A 10251-nucleotide genomic window follows, 5' to 3' on the forward strand; every position below is an offset into this window, starting at 1 on the left:
TTTGTGTGTAGCTCAGGGATTGTAAACGCACCAATCAGCACCCTGTCAAAACGGACCAATCGGCTCTCTGTAAAACAGACCAATCTGCTCTCTGTAAAATGGACCAATCAGCAGGATGTGGGTGGGGCCAGATAAGGGAATAAAAGCAGGCTGCCTGACCGAGCACTGGCAACCCACTGGGGTCCTTTTCCGTACTGTGGAAGCTTTGTTCTTTTCCTCTTTGCAATAAATCTTGCTGCTGCTCACTGTTTGGGTCCACACTGCTTTATGAGCTGTAACACTCAACGCGAAGGTCTGCAGCTTCACTTCTGAAGCCAGTGAGACCACGAACCCACTGGGAGGAATGAACAACTCCAGACGCGTCGCCTTAAGAGCTGTAACACTCACCACGAAGGTCTGCAGCTTCACTCCTGGGCCAGCGAGACCATGAACCCACCAGAAGGAAGAAACTCCGAACACATCCAAACATCAGAAGGAACAAACTCTGGACATGCCACCTTAAAGAACTGTAACACTCACCACGAGGGTCCATGGCTTCATTCTTGAAGTGAGTGAGACCAAAAACCCACCAATTCCGGACACAACTATAGTTCTCTTTCTCTATACCCTGGCTTATTTGGGGTTCTCCCAGACCTCAGGGTGTAACTTTAAGAAAAGTGTAGGCTTGAGGTCAGGAGGTCAAGACCAGCCTGGGCAGTATAGTGAGACCCCATCTCTAAAAAGAAAAATTTAAAAAATAGTTGGGCATGTTGGTACACACCTGTAGTCCAAGCTTCTGGGAGGCTGAGGTGGGAGGATTGGTTGAACCCAGAAGTTTGAGACTGTAGTGAGCTATGATCATGCCACTGCTCTCCAGCCTGGGCACCAGAGTGAGACACTGTCTCTACAAAGAAAATTTAAAAAAGTAAAAAGAAAGGCTTAGGAAACAGTGTCAAGGCCCAGCACTAGAGTTTTAGAGGTGTGTAGGAAAGGAAAAAAAATATTTTTCCCCTACCCTTCTAGGTTTTCTGGTTGAGAGGGGCAGGTGCTGCTGCAAATTAGACTAACAAAGGAAAGACTAACGAGAAAAAATCTCATTAATGTGTACATCATGAATACTTGTGAGACAAACTCAAAAATGAGTAATTCAAAGAGGTGGTTAGAACTTGGGGCTTATCATTATTCTTAGCAAACTAACATAGGAACAGAAAACCAAACACCAAATTTTCTCACTTATAAGTGGGAGGTGAACAATGAGAACACATGGACACAAGGAAGGGAACAATGCACAGTGGGGCCTGTTGGGGGATAGCCGGGGAGAGCATCAGGATAAATAGCTAATGCATGTGGGACTTAATACCTAGGTGATGGGTTGTTAGGTGCAGCAAACCACCATGGCACATGTTTACCATATAACAAATCTGCACATCCTGCACATGTATCCCGGAACTTAGAATAAAGTAAAATAAAATGTTCTTAAAAAAAGGACTTCAGGTTTATATAGCATCTTAACAAAAGAACAAAACATTTGTAGAGATGTGACAAAACAAACAAAAAGGGGTTTTAGGGCCATGCACAGTGGCTCATGCCTGTAATTACAGCACTTTGGGGGTTCAAGGCAGGATAAATGTTTGAGCCTAGGAGTTCAAGACGAGCCTGAACAACATAGTGAGACCCTATCTCTATAATACATACATACATACATACATACATACATATGTAAATTAGCCAGACTTGGTGGTGAATGCCTGTAGTCCCAGCTACTTGGGAGGCTGAGGTGGGAAGATTGCTTGAGCCTGGAAGATCTAGGCTGCAGTGAGTCATGATCACACCACTGCACTCCAGCCTGGGTGACAGAGCAAGACCGTGTCTCAAAAAGAAAAAGCAACATGGGGTTAGGCTTGTAGGGGCATCAAGTTGTGGGAGGTGAATTTATGAAGAATCTAATGGAAGATAAGGCTAGTTAGTAAGGTTTGTTTGGGTGAACTCTTCCTCAGTGCCATCTTGTTTCTGGGATAAGGCTGTTATCCCACTCCTGGTATGGGAAGTGGAGGTGGGGACAACTTCACAAGGGAAATTTATCTTCTGCTTTTGAAACTGGCCCAATTGTCCCATGGAAGTGATATTTATGAGGTTTTGAATAAACATAGAAGTTGACCCTCTCAGTCTTTTTTTTTTTTGAGGCAAAGTTTCACTCTGTTGCCCAGGCTGGAGTGCAGTGAGGTGACCTCACCTCACAGCAACCTCCGCCTCCTGGGTTCAAACAATTCTCATGCCTTGGCCTCCCAAGTAGCTGGGATTACATGTGCGCACCACCACACTTAGCTAATTTTTGTATTTTTAGTAGAGACAGGGTTTCACCATGTTGGCCAGGCTGATCTCGAACTCCTGACCTCAGGTGATCTGCCCACTTCGGCCTCCCAAAGTGCTGGTATTACAGGCATGAGCCACTGCGCCCAGCCTCAGTCTTAAAATTGAAGCTTACATTTGTCTCATCTGAGTTCCTTCCTCAAGAAACCAACCCTTTGGCTGGACACATCAGCGTGCACCTATAATCTTGGCACTTTGGGAGGCCACAGTGGGCAGATGGTTTGAGACCAGACGTTTGAGACCAGCCTGGGTAACATGGTGAAACCCCATCTCTACCAAAAAAAAAAAAAAAAAAAAATACAAAAAGTTAGCCCAGCACAGTGGCAGGCACATGTAGATGTAATCCTAACTACTCAGGGGAGTAAGGTTGGAGGATTGTTTGAGCCCGGGAGGTCAAGGCTGCAGTGAGCCATGATCTCATGCCATTGCATTCCCGCCCAGGCAACAGGGTGAGACCCTGTCTCAAAAAAATAATAATTATAAAAATAAAAATAAAAGAAACCAACCCTCAGGCAAGGAACTGAAACTCATCAAATCACCGCATTCAGATAATGAGACCCCAGGACCCTCATCCATCACAATTGCTTCCTTATCCCTCCCTAATTCCTGTTTTCCTTGCCTTCGTCAGTATTTAAGTCCCCCAATTTTAGTCCGTTAGAAGAGGGATTTGAGACTGTACCTCCTGTCATCCTAGCCTGCAGCACCTGATTAAAGTCTTCTCTGGCAATACTCATTGTCACAGTGATTGGCATTCTGTGCAGTGAGCAGCAGGACCAGGACTGAACCCCTCACTTTTTGGTAACACTCTCAGGCATACAGGGAAGGGCAGAGAGCTTACCCTGTGTCTGTTTTTCTCAGTTGTCATCAAAAGAATCCTTGTGCAGAGTGGCATATTTTGGGGTGGCAGACTCTGAACCCCTTCAAGGGCTTAGGCTGCTTTGAGGACTGCAGCAGTGATGTGGGTTAAAACTGGTTTTAAGTTGGATGGAGAACCCAGCCACCTTTTAAACAAACGTGTTTCTAGGACAAAGCGTGTCCCAGGTTCCAAATAAGTGACATACAAGGGAACCTTCAAAACACAGCACTGTTGGCAAGATGGAAACCCCTGTCTCTGCAGTCTCCAGTTAGTGGCAGAGGGTGCAATGGAGTGAGTGCTGCCCTAGGAGAGTGGGATTCTAGTTCCAACTTCTACTCATCTCATCCAGAGCCTCAGATATCAATAAAAAGGCATACACCACCTTTAACATTTTCCTAACCAGAAATTGGGAGAATGAACCAGATTATCTCTTGTAATTCCAGAGATTATGGGAAATTAAAGTGGAGTTCAAGAGGCTCATTTCCTGCTATGAAGAATTCCTGCTTTGAATGATTTATGGATTTTTGGTGGCCGGGGTTGGGGGTGGTGGTTCCATGCTGACTTAAAGGACCCTCCTTCCCAGAGTGGTTTATTAATTCAGGGATCTCAGCAGAAAGGAGAATCTGCACTGGGGTGGGTGGAAAGAAGCACTTGCCTGAGGGCTGGGCCCAAGAACCCGAAGTTCACAAAGGGACTAGGAGTGCTTGTTAGTCTATGAATGGCTTAAATCAATTTGTTTTTTGCTTTAGTATTTCCTGTTTCTGAAATCAAGAGCCCTAATGCATCTCAATAGTTTCAAAGTAGCTATTTGCTTTCTTTCCAAAGAGCAGTCATTTACCACCTGCAGGTTTGTATTAACATAAACTATGCAGACAGCTTTCTGTTCTAGCAAAAAGCCTCTCTATCACTTAAGGCAATCAGACATTCTGCTTAAGAAAGGCAGAATTAATTAACTGCAGAAAATAAACTGACATTCTGCTCAGACACACTCTTGACGGAAAATAATCCTGAATGGGCTTGTAACTCATTCATTTACACAATTTTTATTGTTTTAAAAAATTCGGAGAGCATTAAAAAAGAGGTTGCAGTTTAATAAAAATTGCCTTGGGTAAGGTGTTAAACATTGACACAAAATGAACATCATCTTTGTCCTGTGTTTATTACAAACATTCAAGCTGCTCCTGAGGATTCCTTAAGGCACATTGAACAATTAAACTTCAAGGCTTATTTTCATCTTGCTAATTACCTCTTAATAGAAACTTTTTGTGATTGAGCTTCATTAGCCAGTTGGAAACCGGGCAGATTTCAAAGGAAACTGTTGTTTAAACAGATCACTGGATTTGAGTCTACTCAGTGGTGTGCCTTGGCAAAGGCCTGGAGATACTAGGAGAGACAGTGACAGGGAGTCTGGGATTAATAAAACCTGGCAAACAGAGCAGTGGTCTTGACATACAGAAGTCATAGGTTCAAGTTTCTGCTGGGTAGGATAGGGTGATCAGTTAATTTATTGTTCAAAATGATAGAGACAAGAGGCAGGGAAATTCTGGGCAGAAGAGGGCAGTCCCCAGTGAGGGACCCAACCTCAGGCCTGGAACTGCAGCCCAAAGTGAGAACATGCATTCCTGTTTTCCTGCTCAAAGGTTGCCTTTTCCAAAACCATCCATGGCCCACTCTACCCCCTATCCTGTGCCCATAAATACCCCAGGCTCTGCCAGAAGAGGGAGGAGAAGAGAAGCAGCAGGACGTCGGACACTACAATTGGACATCAGAGAGAAGCAGCTTGACTTCAGAGGAACGGCTTGATGGTGTAACTTCAGAGAAGAGTCTGGCCAGGATAGTCGGACTCTGGGGGAAGATTATCTTCCCGCCTCATGCGCTTATCAGCTCCCCTTCCTGTTGAGAGCCACTTTCATTGGCAATAAAAGTCCCCACATTTACCATCTCCAATTTGTTCACGGGACTTCATTCCTCCTAGACGCCAGACAAGAACTCAGGTGCGGGTGAAAAAGGCTGTCATGCTGACACTCCACTTAGCTGTAAACACTTAAGCCGTCTGTGGGTGGCAAAGCTAAAAAAGCATTGTTTTAGCGCTCTTGTAACACTCTTTCTGGTGGTTCAGAGGTTGCAGGCACCCCCCAAGATGATGCCATGGGGCTGCACAGAGTTTTGCTCCTTCCAGCACCCAAAAGCACTTGTTCTGCCTCCTGCACCTGCTCACCTGTGCTCCCCCTCCTGTGAGGGTTGGAACACAGTGGGCCCAAGTGAGTGGAGTTCACCCCTGCCGGCACCGAAGCAGCCAGCTAATGCTAGCTCTCATGCACTCCAGTTCCCACCCACAGAGGGTCCACGGAAACTTTCTGTTTCAAAACCCAGGTACTAATGAGAGTGTTATGTTTAGCCTAAAGCTGCTCCCTTACATATTTTAAGTTCAGCCTAAAGTTTTCTCAGTACATAGTAAACTGTAACCTAACTGGATGTGTAAATAGACTGTAACCTACTATTGGGGCTCAGAAAACAATGCACCAAAGTGAAATCCTCAGCAGCAGCCTCAGAAACAAAAGTTTTTGTTTTCTTTTGTTTTTGAGACAGGATCTTGCTCTGTCGCCCAAGCTGGAGTGCAGTGATGTGATCATGGCTTACTGCCCTCTCAGCCTCCTGTCTTAAGCAAACTTTCCAGCTCAGCCTCCTAAGTAGCCTCCTAACTATAGATGCATGCCACCACATCTAGCTAATTTTTAATTTTTTTGTAGAGATGAGGTTTTGCCATGTTGCCCAGGCTGGTCTCAAACTTCTGGCCTCAAGCAACCCTCCTGCCTCTGCATCCCAAAATGCTGGGATTACTGACATGAGCTACCAGCACCCAGCCCAGAAATTTTTCTATGACTTTCTTCTGCCTGCCCTCCTTTCTCTCAGTCCCATTCTACCCCAAGGCTAGCCATAGAAACTAAACTTCTTCTTCCCCAAGGTGGGTCATAGAAACCAGAAACCCTTTTTCCTTGAAGGCCAGTCATAAAACCTAAAAATATTCTATTTAAAACTGTCCATAGGCCAGGTGTGGTGGCTCACACCTGTAATCCCAGAATTCTGGGATGCCAGGGCGGGCAGATCACTTGAGGTCCGGACTTTGAGATCAGCCTGGCCAATATGGTGAAACCCCATCTCTACTAAAAATACAGAAATTAGCCTGGCATGGTGGCATGCGCCTGTAGTCCCAGCTACTCAGGAGGCTGAGGCAGGAGAATTGCTTGAACCTGGGAGGAGGAGGTTGCAGTGAGCCAAGATGCCCCAGTGCACTGCAGCCTGGGTGACAAAGTGAGACGCCGTCTCAAAATAAAAAACAAACAAACAAAAAAAACTGGCCATAAAGAAATTATCTGATCCCCATTCCAGAGAAGAGTCCTGCCCCACACTCAGAAGAAAGGGGTGTGTGCTCAGAGAAGCCAAGAAGAATCTAGACTGGCAGGCTTTATTGGTTTTTCCCACTAAGTCTATCGAAACCGCCTTTGCAAAATTATAACTAAAGAAATTATGACAGTGAAAGATATCAGACCTAACCAACTCCATCTTGCTTCTAATATCTCAGCTGTCTTCGTCCATTCCTGGGCATAGGCCAAACTAGCCTTGGGAAATAATTTAGTTTATGGTTTAAATAATACCTTTTTCCAAAAGCTAAACTGTTCTTGTAAAATGAACGATATGCCACCAACCATAAAGTAATGATGAGAGGGGCTGGAATTCTAAATATTACCAGCCATTATTCCAGAGGTCATAAGATTTGCAACTTCCCCAAATACTCTTGAAGATAACATCATTATTATGAAACTAAGATTGGCCTGTTGAGATGTCTTTTCAAGTTTTTGCATTTCTGAAACCAAAGGGCCCCACCTGGGCCTGCCAACCAGTTCTGTGGCCCTCACCCAGGAACTGACTTAGCATAAGAGAACAGATTAGACTCCCTGTGATTTCAACCCTGAGCCAACCAATCAGCACTCCTGACTCACTGGCCTCCTGCCCACCAAATTAGCCTTAAAAACTCTGATCCCCGAGTTTTCAGGGAGACTGATTTGAGTACGAATAAAACTCTGGTCTCCTGCACAGCTGACTCTGCGTAAATTACTCTTTCTCTATTGCAATTCCCCTGTCTTGGTAAATCGGCTCTGTTTAGGCAGCGGGCAAGGTGAACCCGTTGGGTGGTTATACTATTAGCAGTAAATCATACCCTTTTTGTCCAATCATATTTTTACATGGCTATCCATCCATACCTTGTTGAAGCTAAGCATAAAAGTGGACAGTTTATCCTGTATCTTTGTGTTTTCATCCTGAAGACTCCCATGTATATGTATTAAATACACTTGTATACCTTTTCTCCTATCAATCAATCTGCCTCACGTCAGTGATTTTCGGTGAACTCAACAAGTTTCAACCAATCAAAGGCAGCCCACTGTTCAGACCTTGTTCAAATAAGGCAAATGCCAAGCTGAAACTACCTTTGCAAAAGTTATATCAGTGAGAAAAACAAAAAAAACTAGTGAGCTAAACTAACTCAATCCCCATCTTGCCTTTTTCTTAATTATTCCTGGGCTGTTGGGCCAAGCTAACTTTGAAAGCTGTTAAGGCTATAGTTTAATAATAGGCCTTGCCCAAAACTTAACCGATTTTGTAAAGCTAATGGGAAGCCCTTAGGCTGGGGGAAGGAGCGGAACTTGAGTCCTGCTAAGGTGCAGACATAAGCAATCGTCAGCCATTATTCCTGAGGTTATACAATACGCAACTTCCCCAATTACTCCTGCAAATAACAACACTATTGTAGATTGGCCTTTTCAGATATCTTCATAGGTTTTTGTGTGTTTGACACTCATGGCTCCACCTGGACCACCAACCCAGCTCCTGTGGCCCCACCCAGAAGCGATTCAGCCCACCACAGGACAGCTTCCACCTCCAATGAATGATTTCATCTCCGCTCCAGCCAATCAGCAGCAAGCACCTGTTACCTGGTCACCCCCACCCCTTCCCCCAAACTGCCTTTGAAAAACCCCTAACTTAGGAGCTCTAAACAAGATGATTTGAGTAGGAACTCTATCTCCTATGTGTCGTGGCTGGCCTCCTGCCTATTAAACTCTTTCTCTACTACAATGCCGTGGTCTGTCTTTATGCATTGGGCAGGAAAAACCCCTTGGATGATTACAAAGCTGTTACCAATCCAGCTGTTTCTGTACCTCACTTCCATTTTCTGTATCTCACTTTCCTTTTTTTTTTTACCATAAATCCTTTCTGTCCATGTGGCAGCACAGGAGCCTCTCTGGACCTATTCTGGTTTGGGGAACTGCCCGATTCACAAATCATTCTTTCCTCAATTAAACTCTGCTCCTTTTTTTTTTTTTTTTTGAGAAAGAGTCCCCCACTCTGTCACCCAGGCTGGAGTCCAGTGGCATGATCATGGCCCACTGCAGCCTCGAATCCCCAGGCTCAGGTGATTCTTTTGCCTCAACCTCCCAAGTAGCTGGGACTACAGGTGCATGCCACCACACCCAGCTAATTTTTAATATTTTTTGTAGAGATTGGGTTTTGTCATGTTGCCCAGGCTGGTCTCGAACGCCTGGGCTGAAGTGATCCACCTGCCTTGGCCTCCCAAAGTTCTGGGATTACAGGTGTGAGCCACTGTACCTGGCCAAACTGTTAAATTTAATTTGTCTAAAGTTTTAACAAGAGTAAAAGGGGGTGCTTACTGAATGGGGTGCCAGGCATAAAGAACTGGACAGTCCTAATTAAATCAGGCTCTTTAGCAGCTTTGTGACTTTATAAAGCCATTGACCTTTCTGAGCCTATTTCTTCACTTTACAAGGAAAATAACAGTGTTCTTTCATGGAGATACTTACTAATCATGGAGATACACAAAAATGTACTTTATAAATTGTAAACCATGATAAAATATGAGGTACTATTGTATTTGATAAAGCAGAGTCAAGTTTACTGCTTACGATTGAGATACTGGATGTACAAATGGACAATTGCCAAACTATATAGAAAGATAGTATTTTGACTCACAACCGGTCCAGAAAACCAACCCCTATTGACAATAACCAGCACAGGAAGGTAGCCTGTTATAAATCAGACTTTCAGGAAGTCACTTGTTATCTCTAGTGACAAGCCAGGAAGCTAAATAATAACTTGTGTCACAATCGGCCCCAAATGGCCAGGACTTGATTAATAACTAACAGATTCTGTAAGTTTTTTTCTCCACTTCCAACTTAGGACCAACTACGGAAAGCCAAATACGCATTCCCAATCAAACATACAGGATTTCCCGCTTCTAGGTAGCCTCCTACAGCTTTCCCAGGCCAACAGCCACCCAGAGGACGTACCTAAAGCTTTCCTTTTTCCCCACTATAAAGCTTTCACACTTCTCTGCCCACCTTTGAGTTTCTGCTAAAACTCAATGATGGTGGCTGTTTCTCTTGCTATAGCAGCTCTGAATAAATAGCCTTTGCTTTTCTCAGGCTGGGGGATGGAGTGGAACCTGAGTCCTGCTAAGGTGCAGACATAAACAATTGTCAGCCATTATTCCTGAGGTTATATGATACAGAACAAGACATATTTATTTCCATATTTGACATCTATATATAGGACCTCGGGTCACGAGATACTGAATGGGACTTTTGCTGTTGTCTTGGAATTGTCATTATAGTCATAATGCTGAGTTCTTAGGTACTAAGCACAGCTGTTACCGGATGGAAGGTCTTGACTGTGAGTTGTCCAGGTTCTTGATATGTTGAACAAATAATTGAACAAAATGCATAAACAAAGCAACAAAGGAATGAAGCAACGAAAGACAAAGCAACAAGAGAACAATAACAAAAGCACAGATTTATTGACACTCCAGAGTAGGAGCAGATTAGAGCAAGCAACTCAAGAGCGCCCCTCCACCCCAATTAGGGTTTTTATTAAGCTGAAAGAATTTGGTAACAACCCTAGGTGCCATTTAGAGGCCTCCAATTGATTATACCCTAGGAAGGATTGGCCAGTAACCAATCAGCGGCTGAAGTGGG

This window comes from Pongo pygmaeus, chromosome 8 (genome assembly GCF_028885625.2).
Source record: "Pongo pygmaeus isolate AG05252 chromosome 8, NHGRI_mPonPyg2-v2.0_pri, whole genome shotgun sequence".
In the NCBI taxonomy this organism is placed as follows: Eukaryota; Metazoa; Chordata; class Mammalia; order Primates; family Hominidae; genus Pongo; species Pongo pygmaeus.